General features: G+C 44.2%; 1 protein-coding gene and 1 pseudogene across 1 annotated transcript in view; both read left to right on the plus strand.

Moving 5' to 3' along the window:
• dnmt3bb.1 (DNA (cytosine-5-)-methyltransferase 3 beta, duplicate b.1) overlaps positions 1-16,665 on the plus strand; it is a 294,113-nt gene that overhangs the window by 26,632 nt on the left and 250,816 nt on the right. The gene's annotated exons all lie outside the window — the stretch shown is intronic.
• LOC139277771 (U2 spliceosomal RNA) lies at positions 15,109-15,347 on the plus strand (annotated as a pseudogene).

The raw sequence follows: 16,665 nt of genomic DNA on the forward strand, positions 1-16,665 counted from the left end.
GCAGTGGTCCTCGTACCGACCCCTGGGGAAAACCACTGTGTACCTTCCTCCAGTCTGAAAAACAACCGTTCACCACTACTCTCTGCTTCCTGTCACTTAGACAATTTTGTGTCCATGCTGCCACTGTTTCTTTTATTCCGTGGGCTTCAACTTTGCTGGCAAGCCGATTATGTGGCACTTTATCAAACTCCTTTTGGAAATCCATGTACACCACATCAACCGCATTGCCCTCATCAGCCCTGTCTCTTACCTCATTAAAAAAACTCAGTCAAGTTAGTTAAACACAATTTGCCTTTAACAAATCTGTGTTGACTTTCCTTTAATTAATCTGCACTTGTCCAAGTGACTGTTAGTTTTGTCCAGGATTATAGTTTCAAAAAGCTTCCCCACTACCAAGGTTAAACTGACTGGCTTGTAGTTGCTGGGTTTAATACTTGCACCTTTTTTTAACAAGGGTGTAACATTTGCAATTCTCCAGTCCTCTGGCACCACCCCCGTATCTAAGGAGATTTTGAAGGTTATGTCGAGTACTTCTGCAATTTCCACCGCAACCTCCTTCAGCATCCTAGGATGCAGCCCATCCAGTCCTGGTGACTTATCTATCTCCTCTTTATCAATTATTATACCATCCAGTAGCTCAACTACCTTCACTTTGACTATGACTTTTGCAGCATCTTTCTTGGGAAAGACAGTTGCAAAGTACTCATTTAGTACTCTGTCATGCCCTCTGCCTCCATGCGTAGTTTCCTTTTTGGTTGTTAATCGGCCCCACCCCTCCTCTCACTATTCGTTTACTATGTATATGCCAATAGAAGACCTTTGGATTCCCTTTTATGTTAGCTGCCAATCTATTCTCATGCTCTCTCTTTGCCCCTTTTATTTCCTTTTTCACCCCCCCCCCCCCCGAACTTTTGATATTCAGCCTGGTTCTCACTTATATTCTCAACCTGACATCTGTCATACACCCATTTTTCTGCTTTATCTTAGTCTCTCTCTCTTTCGTCATCCAGGGAGTTCTGATTTTGGCAGCCCATCTTTCCCCCTCGTGGGAATGTACCTCGACTGCACCCAAACCATCTCCTTTTTCAAGGCAGCCCATTGTTCAGTTAGCTCTAGAATTTGAATTTAGCAATAAAAATAGGTTTCAACATTTAAAATCTTGTATTTAACCCTGAGCTAGCAGGCATAAAATAGTGACATTTAGAATTGTATGAAACGTGTTGGTAGCTGTTACTGCTACTACAAATAGAAGGAATGGATGGGGAAAGTAAACTATAGATAAGTTTCTATTCTGACTTTTTTGGGGGCATTCTTTTCCAAAAGCTTTTAGAATGGGAGAGGAAGGTAATTTCGTGGTCACTAATTTTAGTTCCTGATCAGAAATATATTTTCTTTTGTCTGGTGCCCATAGTTCAATTCTGTACAGCACACAACTTAATTCTGTATTGCACACAGCTCAATTCTGTTGGGTGTTATGAGGACCCAATTTTACTGGGTTTCCTCAAAAAGGGAAAGAAAGTTGACAATCCACATAGTTTATCATTGTTCATGATATATAAAATGAATTCTGTTTCCATATACTGCTCTAGTAAAGACCAGATGACCAGCAATATGAAACTGTAGTTGGTCTCAGAGTCCCCGAATTGCAAAGAGAAAACTCAGCGAGGACTCCCACTCTTGATTGCTCTCAGCCAATAATGGAAGTGCATGTTGGATAAAGATTGCGGTTGGCTTTGATGCCATCCCCTCCCCTCCCCCCCACCCCCATTAAATAGCTTAACAAAACTCACTGTCCTGGCTCAAATGAGGAATGGCTACTTGTGTGAGACATCAGAAGGCTGCCAGTTACTATGAAGGAGAAAGACTTGCATTTATATAGTGCATTTCACGACCACAGGATGTCCCAAAGTGCTTTACAGCCAATTAAGTTGTAATGTAGGAAAGGCGGCAGTCAACTTGCACACACTTGAGGTCCCACAAACAGCAATATGAGATGACCAAATAATCTGTTTTTGTTGCATTGATTGAGGGTTAAATGGAGGGACACTGGAGATAACTCGCTGCTATTCTTCGAAATAGTGCCATGGGATCTTTTACGTCTGCCTGAAAGAGCAGTCGGGGCCACGGTTTAATGTCTCATTCAAAAGATGGCACCTCCGACAGTGTAGCACTCCCTCAGCACTGCAGTAGAATGTAAGCCTGGATTTTTGTGTTCAAGTCTCTGGAGTGGGACTTGAATGCACAACTGACTGGCTCGAAGGTGAGAGTACTGAGCACTGAGCCATGGCTGACACTTTGACACTGTGGTGGACCTGTTCGTATTACGAACAGCAAGTTTGGGGTTACAAACTTCTTCTTTTAATTTTAAAGTGCAAGTCTGACTTTAAGGATTCCCTTTCTCAAATTATTACACATACATATTGCAAATTGAATACTTGTTTCCTTTTATATTTAATATGATCATGTAAACAATGAGTCTGATGCCATCCTTAGTACTAATTTGAAATATTCACTGTTCCTGACAGCGTATGACTCTGTTGTACTGTTGGTACCGTATTACCTCTGTACCTGTTTAGATGTGGGTTAAATGGAAATTGCATTGTTAATGGAGCAAATTTGCAAAATTTACTAATGCCAGGGAGAATCTGTGAGAAATGCATCTTGTGACATTTCAGTATGTTCCCTATGATTTTCTGTCAATTAATGGATAGAAAATAGTGGTGACTGCACTTGCAATTTCCCAGTATGCATACCCAACAGGTGAGGTTCTTCGTTGGGAGTGAGATTTGTTAAAATTGGACGAATAAGTTTTTATTATACCCCATCTCCAACCTCCCTTTCCTGTCCAAAGTACTTGAACGTGTTGTCGTCTCCCAAATCTGTGACCATCTTTCCATGAATTCAATGTTTGAATCCATTCAATCTGGTTTTCACCCCTGCCACAGTACCGAAACTGCTCTCATCAAAGTCACAAATGACATCCTTTGTGACTGTGACAAAGGTAAACTATCCCTTCTCATCTTCTGAACCTGACTGCAGCCTTTGACGCAGTTGACCACTCCATCCTACTCCAACGCCTCTCCACGATTGTCCAGCTAGGTGGAAGTGCACTCGACTCGTTCCATTCTTATCTATCTAATCATAGCCAGAAAATCTCATGCAATGGCTTCTGTTCCCACTGCCGCATCGTTACCTCTGGTGTTCCCCCAAGGATCTGTCCTTGGCCCCCTCTGATTTCTCATCTATATGTTGCCCCTTGGCGACATCATCCAAAAACAGTTTCCACATTCACGCTGACGACACCCTGCTCTACGTCTCCACCACTTCTCTCGACCCCTGCTTGGTATCTAAATTATCAGATTGTTTGTCCGACATCCAGTACTGGATGAGCAGAAATTTTCTCCATTATCTTTGGTCCCCGCCATAAATTGTGTTCCCTAACCACTGGCTCCATCCCCCTCTCTAGTATCAATCTGAGGGTGAACAAGACTGTTCGCAACCTAGGTGTCATATTTGACCCTGAAATGAGTTTCCAACCACATATCCGCGGCATAACTAAAACCGCCTTTGTCCACCTCTGTAACATTGCCCGCCTCCACCCTGCCTCAGCTCTTCTGCTGTTGAAAACCTCATTCATGCATTTGTTACCTCTAGACTTGACTACTCCAACTCACTCCTGGCCGTCCTCCCACATTCCACATCACATAAACTTGAGGTCATCCAAAACTCACACCGTCAAGATCACCTAACCCCCATGTGCTTTCTGACCTACATTGGCTTCCAGTTAAACAACGCCTTGATTTCAAAATTCTCATCCTTGTTTACAAATCACTCCATGGACTTGCCCCTCCCTATCTCTGTAATCTCTGTAAACAACGCCTCACAACCCCACAACATGTCTGTGCTCCTCAAATTCTGGCCCCTTGAACATCCCTCATTATAACTGCTCAACGATTGGTGGACGTGCCTTTAGCTGTTTGGGCCGTAAGCTCTGGAACTCCCTCCTTAAACCTCTCCACTTCTCTTTCCTCCTTTTAAGACGCTCCTTCAACCTACCTCTTTAAACAAGCTTTTGGTCATCTGCCTTAATTTCTTCTTTTGCGGCTCAGTGTCAAATGTATCTGTTTTGTCCTGTAGCATTGTTGTGAAGGTTCTTGGGACGTTTTACTATATTAAAGGCGCTATATAAATAAAAGTTGTTATTATTACTCTGCTAGTCAATGCTAGCAGGTATTTGTGTTAGAATGGAAGAAGGTTACATCTGTGTGCTAAAAATTGCAAAATCGTAAACCTGTTCTTTATTATATGTAGCACCCGAGGAAATCTGCCCCCCCCCCCCCCCCATATGTTGACATCCTGATATCATTCCATGCTTATGAACATTGATGTTTCAAGTGGATGACACTCAGGATGGTTTTCTGTTCTTGTTTGTGTTGACTACTATATATATGTAGCTGATGCACATAGATCACTGGTGTGAGGTCACCTTTTCCAAGTTACTTCATAAGTAACATAAAACATAGTGGCAATATGAGATTCTTTGTGTTACACAGTACATCCTATGTCGTAGAAAAGAATATGCCACAACAATGTAAACCATGGGGCACAAATGAAATAACCAGTTCATATCACCCTAAACTTTGAATACTTCAGCTACAACTGTGATAACAATTTAGTTCAGTAGTAGTGTTGTGTGCAGTAAATTATCGAAGCCATTTCTCCACTTGTTTAAAACAAAAATAAGAACATTGATAGAACTGGATTGAACAGAGATTCTAATATGATCATAATTATTTGTAACCATTTGATTTTTAGAAATATAGAATTTACATCATAGAAGGAGGCCAATTGGCCCATTGAACCAGTGCTAGTTCCTTAACTAGCTATTTCATTCTATTTCCATGTATCCTTATCCAATTCCCTTTTAAATAATGTTATAGTCTCTGTCTCAATGACCAGTTGTGATAAAGCATTTCATGTTCTAATACCCTTCTGTGTGAGAAAACATCATCTAACATCCTCCTTCATTCTTCCAGTGGTATTCCCGGATTTACTATTGTTTTGCCAATCAGTGAAAGCAATATTTTCATCTGATATAGAAACATAGAAAATAGGTGCAGGAGTAGACCATTCAGCCCTTCGAGCCTGCACCACCATTCAATATGATCATGGTTGATCATTCACCTCAGTACCCCTTTCCCGCTTTCTTTCCATACCCCTTGATCCCTTTAGCCGTAAGGGCCATATCTAACTCCCTCTTGAATATATCCAATGAACTGGCATCAACGACTCTCTGCGGCAGGGAATTCCACAGGTTAACAACTCTCTGAGTGAAGAAGTTTCTCCTCATCTCAGTTCTAAATGGCCTACCCCTTATCCTAAGACTGTGTCCCCTGGTTCTGGACTTCCCCAACATCGGGAACATTCTCCCGCATCTAACCTGTCCCGTCCTGTCAGAATCTTATACGTTTCTATGAGATCCCCTCTCATCCTTCTAAACTCCATTGTATAAAGGCCCAATTAATCCAGTCTCTCCTCATATGTCAGTCCAGCCATCCCTGGAATCCGTCTGGTGAACCTTCGCTGCACTCCCTCAATAGCAAAAACGTCCTTCCTCAGATTAGGAGACCAAAACTGAACACACTATTCCAAGTGAGGCATCACCAAGGCCCTGTACAATTGCAGTAAGACCTCCCTGCTCCTATACTCAAATCCCCTAGCTATGAAGGCCAACATGCCATTTGTCTTCTTCATGCCTGCTGTACCTGCATGCCAACTTTCAATGACTGATGAACCATGACACCCAGATCTCGTTGCACCTCCCCTTTTCCTAATCTGCCATCATTCTGATAATATTCTGTCTTCGTATTTTTGCCACCAAAGTGGATAACCTCACATTTATCCACATTATACTGCATCTGCCATGCATTTGCCCACTCACCTAACCTGTCCAAATCACCCTGCAGCCTCTTAACGTCCTCCTCACAGCTCACACCACCACCCAGTTTAGTGTCATCTGCAAACTTGGAGATATTACACTCAATTCCTTCATCCAAATCGTTAATGTATATTGTAAAGAGCTGGGGTCCCAGCACTGAGCCCTGCGGCACTCCACTAGTCACTGCCTCCCATTCTGAAAAGGACCCGTTTATCCCGACTCTCTGCTTCCTGTCTGCCAACCAATTCTCTATCCACGCCAGTACATTATCCCCAATACCATGTGCTTTGATTTTGCACACCAATCTCTTATGTGGGACCTTGTCAAAGGCCTTTTGAAAGTCCAAATACACCACATCCACTGGTTCTCCCTTGTCCACTCTACTAGTTACATCCTCAAAAAATTCCAGAAGATTTGTCAAGCATGATTTCCCTTTCACAAATCCATGCTGACTTGGACCGATCCTGTCACTGCTTTCCAAATGCATTGCTATTTCATCCTTAATAATTTTCCCCACTACTGATGTCAGGCTAACCGGTCTATAATTGCCCGTTTTCTCTCTCCCTCCTTTTTTAAAAAGTGGTGTTACATTAGCTACCCTCCAGTCCATAGGAACTGATCCAGAGTCGATAGACTGTTGGAAAATGATCACCAATGCATCCACTATTTCTAGGGCCACCTCCTTAAGTACTCTGGGATGCAGACAATCATGCCCCGGGGATTTGTCGGCATTCAATCCCATCAATTTCCCCAACACAATTTCCCGCCTAATAAGGATATCCTTCAATTCGTCCTTCTCACTCGACCCTCGGTCCCCTAGTACATCGTTTGTGTCTTTTTTCGTGAAGACACAACCGAAGTATTTGTTCAATTGGTCTGCCATTTCTTTGTTCCTCATTATTAACTCACCTGAGTCCGACTGCAAGGGACCTACGTTTGGTTTCACTAATCTTTTTCTCTTCACATATCTATAGAAGCTTTTGCAGTCAGTTTTTATGTTCCCGGCAAGCTTCCTCTCGTACTCTATTTTCCTCTCCTAATTAAACCTTTTGTCCTCCTCTGCTGAATTCTAAATTTCTCCCAGTCCTCAGGTTTGCTGCTTTTTCTGGACAATTTATATGCCTCTTCCTTGGATCTAACACTATCCTTAATTTCCCTTGTTAGGAAAGGTGGCTCAACCGTGGCTGTTTTATTTTTACTCCAGACAGGGATGTACAATTGTTGAAGTTCATCCATGTGATCTATAAATATTTGCCATTGCCTATCCACCGTCAACCCTTTAAGTATCATTTGCCAGTCTATTCTAGCCAATTCATGCCTCATGCCGTCGAAGTTAGCTTTCCTTAAGTTTAGGACCCTAGTTTCTGAATTAACTGTGTCACTCTCCAACTTAATAAAGAATTCTACTATATTATGGTCACTCTTCCCCAAGGGGCCTCGCACAACAGGATTGCTAATTAGTCCCTTCTCATTACACATCACCCAGTCTAGGATGGCCAGCTCTCTAGTTGGTTCCTCAACATATTGGTCAAGAAAACCATCCCGAATACACTCCAGGAAATCCTCCTCTACCGCATTGCTACCAGTTTGGTTAGCCCAATCTATATGTAAATTAAAGTCGCCCATGATAACTGCTGTACCTTTATTGCACACATTCCTTATTTCTTGTTTGATGCTGTCCCCAACCTCACTACTACTATTTGGTGACCTGTACACACCTCCCACTAGCGTTTTCTGCCCTTTGGTATTCCGCAGCTCCACCCATACCGATTCCACTTCATCTAAGCCAATGTCCTTCCTTACTATTGCATTAATTTCCTCTTTAACCAGCAACGCCACCCTGCCTCCTTTTCCTCTCTGTCTATCCTTCCTAAATGTTGAGTACCCCTGGATGTTGAATCTCCCACTTCATAAACTTTTTATTAGAATTGCTCCAATATATCTCTAACCCAGTGGATCTAGCCTGCCACCAAAACAGCTAGAGTGACAGATTGTAGCTGCCCCAAGAGCAGCCTATGCACCATGGGTGAGCTGCAGGTGGACAGGAACATGTTGTCGTGCTCTGCTTAACCCGCCCACATTGAGTTATTGTCAGATTGTTATTATTAGCAATCCTATTAGAGATGACTTTGATGAGCATCGCTCTATTTAATCATACTTTGACAACATCGGAGTGAAGGCGGCGGGGGCAGGGATGGGGGTGGAAACACAGTTGTTCCTGCATTTTGACTCTTGCCGAATCTGCCCCTTTTTTACTCCTGTGAGGAAGGAAGGGGTGGGGGGGCTCCGAATGGCGGCTCTCCACTCCGGCCCCTCACTACCTGCATTTTCTCTCAGCTCCAGGGTATAAAAAGCAATCTACAGTTATAATTCAGATTGAACTTTTTGTACATTTGTGAGGCCCTCACAGATAATTATAAAACTATTCATATGCAGCTTGCTACGTTGGGTACCACAAAAAATGTAATATTTTAACTTCCCTTTCTCGCCACCGTTAAATCTCCCTAGATTAGATGCACAGTCACTATCGTGCATTGCATTTATGATTTTCCAGCTTAAAAAAAGTTTTGCCATTACATTCCTTCCCCCAAGAAAAGGAATTTGCTTATGTTTTGCACATTAAGCGCATGTCTTATGCTGACAGCTGCTCCATATGTGAACAAAGCCTTTATGCATAGCTCTTTATCTAGATTTGGGGGTAGTGCACTTATGCAGGTTGCTCTGTATACTGTGCTCTTAAATAGGGCATCAGCCAGCAGATTCGCAATTGAATTGAAAACTTCCTGTGGTTCTAGTCCTGTATCAGCATTAGAAAGTCACATTTTTGTAAATATTCCAATGCAGCAAGCATGCACATTTTTAGTGGGGAAGATTATGATACAGGTTTCCACTCGCAATACTTCTCAGCCAATGTGGAGAGCTGGCAAGAAGGGACCAACCAACTTTCTTTACAGGAAGTGAGAGTAAACTGAAGGGTCACACTTGGGTCACACTGGCACTATTTCTAAAGGATGGTTTCACAGCAATATTAACAAAGGCCAGTGAGCAGGTCACCTGCTCTCCATCTCTGCTGGAAATGCTTTAAAGTGCAAAGCTAACCAAATCCTTTACAAAAAAAGCTAATATGCTGCAGGCTGTTTTCTACAAAAAAAATGAACTTAAATTATATGACATTTTTGGGTGCATTTAAGGCCAGACAGTTTAAGAAAAATTAATGTGGTATTACACTCTGAAGTTACGTATTTGCATGAAACTCCTCTCTCTGCTATTTTGCTAGAGATGCTAGCCCATTTTAAAATCAATAGGTTTGCCTCTGCTGAAATAGCAAAATAGAAAAATTTCAGTGTAAGATTTTAAATGTACACTAGTATCGCACAATGATAGATTTTACTGGTCTGGGCCTAAGTGTGTTGTAGATCAAACTTGAATATTGTATTAGACCAGTAGTTTGTTTTGCATCTGACTTCCTTGGTGCAAGTTACCCTCATTACAAGACTAAGCATTGTGTTGTTGGCCATTGGATCTTGAATCTTAATCTATTTTGTGCCAAGTCTTATGCTGGATTGTGGGATATTCACTTCAGCGCACATGTTTTTATAACATTCAAAATGATTGCCTTTGAAAGACAGTTACCTTTTATTTCCCAGTCATTTCAGTGATACCTTCAATCAATGTCTGCCTCCTCCTTGTGTTTCCTGGCTCTGGATTCAGTGCCCTTGCCTTTCTCTCACGTCCCCATTATGGGGTCAAGTTTCGGCCTGAGTTGCTCCTATGTTTTTGGAGCAACTGGTTTAGAATGGAGTATCTTAGAAATTGCAATTCTCGGCATTTAGTTTGCTCCAGTTCTAGTCTTTTGGAACAGATTTTCTTTTTCAAAAGGGGGCTGTCCGGCCACTTACGCCTGTTTTGAAAGTTTAGGCAGTGAAAACATACTCCAAACTAACTTAGAATGGAGTAAGTGTAGATTTTTGTACCCTCAGAAAAACGTTGCCTACACTTTAGAAATCAGGCGTAGGTTACAAATCAGGTGTAGGGAACGAGGGAGGGTGGGGGGGGGAAGGGAAGTAATTAAATTCTACAAGCATTCAACAGTCTTACTTATACAAATAAAGAGCCATCCTGACTAAAAAATTATAAACAAAGCAAAGACAAAATATTGAATATTCCTACCTGTGTGAAGCAGCAGCAGCCTTCGAGCTGCAGTGCTTCAGGCAGCCTTCCTTCCATGTAGGAGATAATGGTTCGACGGCAGCCGAAGACACAGCAAGCAGCCTTCGAGCTGCGAGGGAGGCTGAGGCCATTCGGCCAGGGAGAGGCAGCCAGATAGCCAGGTTGAAACTTAAATTCGCAGAATGGGTGCTGCATTGTCAATACCACAGATTATGCAATGGTTCACCAGCAATTCACTGCATCGGAGAGAATTGATTAGAGCTCACACACCAGAAATGTCATAGCCCATAGGCTGATGGGCAGGAGACCTTACCCACGTCGGCAATATCGAGCCAGGCGCTCGTACCCGGACATGAGCGAGGCTGATTGTGTCAAAAGGCTGCGTTTCCACAGAGAAGTTGTCGCTGAGATCTGTGATATGCTGAGAGCAGATTTGCAGCCCAGAAGCAGAACGTCCAGTGCCTTGTCTGTTGAAGTGAAGGTAACAGCTGCACTTGCCTTCTGTGCCTCGGGATCGTTTCAGGCTACAACTGGAGATGTGTGTGCCATCTCTCAACGTGCAATACATGCTGCGTTTACCAAGTCACGGCTGCACTTTATGCGCGGAGGAATGACTTCATCAATTTCCCAATGACTGCACAAGCGATCCATGAGAGGGCTGTGGGCTTCTTCAGGATTGCCGGCTTCCCAAAGGTACAGGGCTGCATTGATTGTACCCACATAGCCTTGCGAGCACCTGTGGAGGATTCCGAGCAGTACAGGAATAGAAAAGGTTTCCACTCCATCAATGTGCAGCTCGTGTGTGACGACAAGCAGCGCATCATGTCAGTCGATGCGAGATACCCTGGCAGCACCCACAATGCGTTCATCCTACGCGACAGCATTCTATCTGACATGTTTGAGCAGCAGCCAGAAGGACAGAGCTGTCTACTGGGAGACAAAGGGTACGGCCTGACCACCTGGCTCATGATGCCCCTACGCATGACATGGACAGAAGCTGACCGTCAATACAGCATGGCGCACATTGCGACGCGCAGCATCATTGAGAGGACCATTGGCATATTGAAACAGCGTTTCCGATGCCTGGACCACTCCGGAGGCCACTTGCAATACTCTCCTCAGATTGTCAGTCATATCACTGTTGTGTGCTGCATGCTCCATAACTTAGCCATCATGAGGCAGAGGAGCTGGTAGTGGAACCAGAAGACCCACGTGAGGGTCCAGTGCCTGATGATAGTATTACAGAAGAGCAGGATGTGGATGATGATGACAATCAGGAAAGCATGCAAGTGACTGATGCCGGAGCACGAGGTCGGAGGAGGGCCGTCCATCGTGCTCCTTTAACGATTGCTCGAGCCCTGCGCCAGCAGCTCATCCGTGAACGCTTCAATTACTGATGCCTGAGGGCTCTGCGACCACTGTTGCGCATGGACATGTTTATTCTTTGCAGTTGTTCCTATGTTGTGTTGTGTTAATGGAAGATGAATCAGTTTTAATGAAAAAATATTTTATTGAAAAGTTCACGTCACTGTAATAAAATATTTGTTGTATCAAACTTTACTTTTTAATATGACTCTTGAAGATCACTCAAAAACTTGTAAAGTTACAAAAGTTACAAAACAATTTCAATATGAAAAATCTTACACTCTTAAGATCACTTAAACTTCAAGATCACTTTTTAGATGCAAAATTAAATAAGTTACAAAATGTGAGAGCATTTACACTATAAGATCACTTAAAAACCCTAAGATCACTTATAAGTTGTAAAGTTACAAAACTTACAAAACAATTTCAATTTGAAAAACGTTACTACAGCTACATCAAGAACAAGAACAAAAGCAGCAAAGAAAGGCTGCAACCATCTCTCATCCACATCTCAGTGAATGTTCACTTCTTCATGGGGGTGTCATTTGATTGGCGGGGCTGTGTGCCCTTATTGCAGCAGCTACCTCCATGGTGGCCTGTGCCGTCACTTGCATGCCCTCCCTAATGGCCTGTGCTGTCGATTGCACTCCCTCGGACAATCCCTCCCTAAGTTCCCATGTCATTACTGCTATTTCTCCCGTCAGGACCGTCACCTCTTCAGCCACTGCACTGACGCTACCGATGAGTGATCGGGTAAGCTCATTGGTCTCCATACCCATTGCCACAACCTGAGCCGCATCCGTTGCATGCTGCATCTCAGGAGAGCGTGTCTCCAATCTCCTTCTCCTCAGCCTGGGTCTGCCTCGTGGCACCACTACACTGGGAGGCGCGGGCACGGACGGTGGGACGCTCTGTGCTCCAGACGGTAGTACGAGAGAGAGAGGTGCAGGCTGGGATGGTGGGGCGCTTGGTGTTCCAGACGACAGTACTAGAGAGAGGCGTGGGCTGGGATGGTGGGTGAATGGGTGTAAACTTCTCCATTATATCACCAGCATCGCTGGGACCCGCAATGTCGGAATCAAAACCACGGAAGGTGGAACCAGAACCTATGCGAGTGGGAGGCACAGGCTTGGACGGTGGTGCACTGGCTGTAAACTGCTGCATTACACCAGCAACACCACTGGGACCCGCAACATCGGAATCAAAACCATGGAAGGTGGAACCAGAACCTATGCAAGGGGTTGAAACTCTGATGCCCCTTAATGGGAGCTCATAAACATTAATTTGGAAGCTCTCCTCTGTAGACATTTCAATCATCGCCTCCATCATCCAATCTGGATCGTCCGCATCTGGTTGTACTGGTTCTTGTTCTGTATCTTCAGGATCCTCAGGGTTGGCAGCAGCATCATCATCATCATCATCATCATGTTCTGCAAAATACATCAGAACAGTCAAATGTTTAACAGCAAGGGAGGGGGCAGGATGGGTGGCATGAGTACTCTCACACATAGCAGGCCAGGCAGCAGGTCGATTTGAAGGGCTACGATGTATTTTCAGGGCTTACCCTCTTCCTCGCGTGCGGGCCCAACTTGTGCTGTACTGATTGCTTTTCTCCATGTACGACTCCTCATAGCAGCTACTCCCTGTTCCAAGGGTGCCAGTGGATGCAGATTGGGCACGCTTCCTCCTGTCCGAATTGCTTCCCTTTTGTTGTGGGCCAATTTCTTCTGCAAAGAGTAAAATATAACTTTTACAGAGTGCGTCTTTCTGCAGGGTGGGACATACAGATAGTCACATTACAATTACGATTACATGAAAAATGGAAATATTACTTACACTAACTACTTGACCAAGGTCAGGTCATTTCTTTTTACACTGGCTTCCAGATCTCATGGTATGCGCCACTGCGCAGTAATCTTCTGCAACTTGGTTCCAGCGTTTCTTCATTTCTTTAGGTGGCACTTTTATGCGACCTCTGTTGCTGGTATCTAGCTCCTGCCATCTCTGCTCAATGACGTTGACTAATATCTCCACTTCCTCATGCAAGAAATTTTTTGTTCTTGGTGGACGTTGTCCCATTGCTGTATTGAATTGAATTGAAAAGCAGCACTCACTGATTTCAGCAGGTGATTTATTCAACAGTGCTGCTAAAAGCACACCTTCAGACACCAAAAAATCACCAAAATTCAATCCCAAGCCTTTCCAGGGGTCCACGAGACAAATCAACACTTTTTTAAGTCCATTTAAAAATGGCCGAGTGCCAATGTTTCTGGGTACTGCATGTGTGCGCGTGCCCCAACGCGCACGCGCAGGGCTGCCGGCACGACGTTGCCTCATTTAACTTAACCGCGCCCCCCCCCACTTGCAGAATCGGCGCGACTCTGTGGCTCCGCCTCCCGCTGCTGTGTGCGCGCCGCGCCAAGGAGCCGGAGAATTAAGAGGTATTTTTCTGTTGCACTTTTAGGCACGAAAAACGGGCGTCCAGGTCGGGGCTGCACCGTTCTAGGCGCGGCCCGAAACTTGACCCCTATATTACAGTTCATGCTCTGATTGCCCTATCACTTTCCCAATATTTACAATGTGTCGAACTCTAACATTTGCATCTTGATTTATGCCCTTGGTCTACTTTTAATTAAATGTAAAATGTGCTTGCTTCTACATTCAGTCATACATTAGCCTCTACATTGATAGCAAGCCCCTGTAGGACCTGAGGGTGGGTGACTGGCAGCCTAACGAAGTTAAGAGTACAATCCTAGGAAGAGGCAAACCTAAAGAGAGAGGTAGGGCATCATGTAGTGAAACATGGCAGGAAATCAGCTGAAGAAAACAACAAATATCAGGAAAAACCTGGAAACAAATACAAGGTAAAGCATTTCAGAAGCACAAAGCATTGGCTGGAAGGAAGCACCATCAGTAAAACATGGAGAAAATATGAACAAAAACATAACCAACGGGAAAATTTAAAGAAAAATTAGAAAAGAAAAAAACTGAAGAAAATGCCATAACCCAAACTTTGGACGATGAGGTAAGTGTAACTAACCCCTGAGCCCGAGGAATCCAGCACTCAAGGCAATTCTGTTCTATTTATGCTTATATTACTCACTGGTTTGTCCTGTTTGAACTTTGCAGGCCTTGGTGTTCGGAAAGGGCTGTTCTCAGCACTTCTGCCTCATTGAGAGATAAATCCTGAATTTGAACACCAAGACTTGTTAGTACCCATGGTTTAACAATTTATGCAGATTAGTGGTATCATACATTTAAACTTTGTGGCTCTATTGTACACAACTGTGTGGTCCACAAAGGTCAGACCTTCTTGTCATAATGGAACAAAAAAGAAAATAGAGAGAAAAAAATGGCAATGAAAAAATATGCAAATTAAAATGTAAAACTTATTCAGGAAAGGGAGAGCTGAAGCTCCTAATCATGAAATCACCTCATCCTTACTTATCAATCTTCCTTTTTAAAGTAAGGAGCAGATACAGAAGGGCCACAATTTTGACAGCCTTCACCTCGCGTTAAAATGGTCGTAATAGCTTCAAAATGGGGTCGGTAGCCTTACCACCCCGTTAGCACTGGCGATGTGGCTGGCTTTATTTTGAAAGAGGCCTACCGCTGAGTATCCAAAGCAGCCAACTGTCGCTTCTCGGCCTTTTGGCTAAGATCATGCGTAACTGACCTGACAGGGGAGTAGCCACCATGACCTCCGGGTGGTTCTCCCTGGATCAGGAAGGTATATGCTTGCTTTTTTGGAAACAGGAGGTGGGTGGGGTGGCTTGACCCATCCACCTCCACGGAGGTGTGTGGGGGACCTGACCCATCCACCTCCATGGCACGAACCTGGTATTGCAGTACTTCCAGGAACGGTGCAGTGGCTCTAGGCCTTTTGGCTAAGAGCATTGGCGCAGAGTGATCCTTGGCGTGTGCAAGGTGACCTCTGGCGTTTGTGATTTGACAAAGAATTGGAACGATTGGCTACGAATTTCAAAAAAAAAGCAGCCAACTGTCCCAGGAGATCAGCCCAATTTAAAATGAAAATTAGGGTCCTATGATTTTAAATTGGACCCCGATTACTATTTTAGGTCTGAACTGGCTGGAGCCTGTGCAAATCCACAGGTGATGCAACCAAAGAGGCCTGCTAAAAGTCAGTGGTTAAATTATTTTTGTGGGCTTTAGAGTACTCCTTCAGGGCCCACAAAAAAATAACCAGGGCTGCTACTACCCTGGGACCCTCACCCTTTGTGATTGTAACTGCCCCCCCCACTGCAACTCACTCACCCCCACTGCAACTCACTCACCCCCACTGCAACTCACTCACCTTGCTGGTGGCTACCTCTACTCGATTTCGAGGCCTCAATCTACTGAGCTGCACCGGGACGTCTGTTTGACGTTCCACAGCTTGACTGCCAGATTTAAATGAGGCCATTCCTTAAACTAGTAGGGACATCTTTGCTGCCGGCATGGGTGGTTGACTATTCGGCCGCCCAAAAGTCAAAGTAGACCCCAGAGACTGTCAGATGGGTTACAGTTTGTTAGTATATAGATGGGCCCTTAGTATAACATCTCATTGGAAAGACAGCAATCTTTTAGTGCAATTCAGAATTTTGTGCCAGATCACTTAAGGAGCTTTTACACTCTTTAAATCTAGCCCTGATGCATTTCAGGTGCTGCAGTACCATGTAATTTCCCTCCTCTGCAGTGGCAGACACGCACTGAAGCATGGAGATACCACTGGAAGTCCGCCTGGCATCCTAAATTGACACTGACCTAGGAAAATGGCTGGTGCCAATGGCTGGGTTAGATCAGCAGTCAGAAGTCCCTTCATGGCCCACTTTTGTCGTTATTAAGGAAAATACCCCAAGGAATTTAGGTAGTGAGGAAAAAGAAGCATTGCAGGGTGAGGCACAGGTCACGGCCCATATCATAGCGCTGTTGATTGTGGAGAAATGCTTAGCAGGAGGTCCAGGATATCTTTGGGCCCAGTGTAGTCCTATTCCTATTGAGGCCTTTTGGGATCTTCAGATTGTAAAGAGTTCAGGGTACTGTGGAGGAGTCTAACACTCACCTTGTGTCTGCTATAACAGAGTAGGACTATGCACTAAACTCTGCCGTTGGCACTGGATGATACACTTGATGTCCTCTGCACTGGACAGTGCCATGACTTGCATGCACAGCTCATTGACAGAACATCAGCT

The sequence above is a fragment of the Pristiophorus japonicus genome, chromosome 12, assembly GCF_044704955.1.
Source record: "Pristiophorus japonicus isolate sPriJap1 chromosome 12, sPriJap1.hap1, whole genome shotgun sequence".
In the NCBI taxonomy this organism is placed as follows: domain Eukaryota; kingdom Metazoa; phylum Chordata; class Chondrichthyes; family Pristiophoridae; genus Pristiophorus; species Pristiophorus japonicus.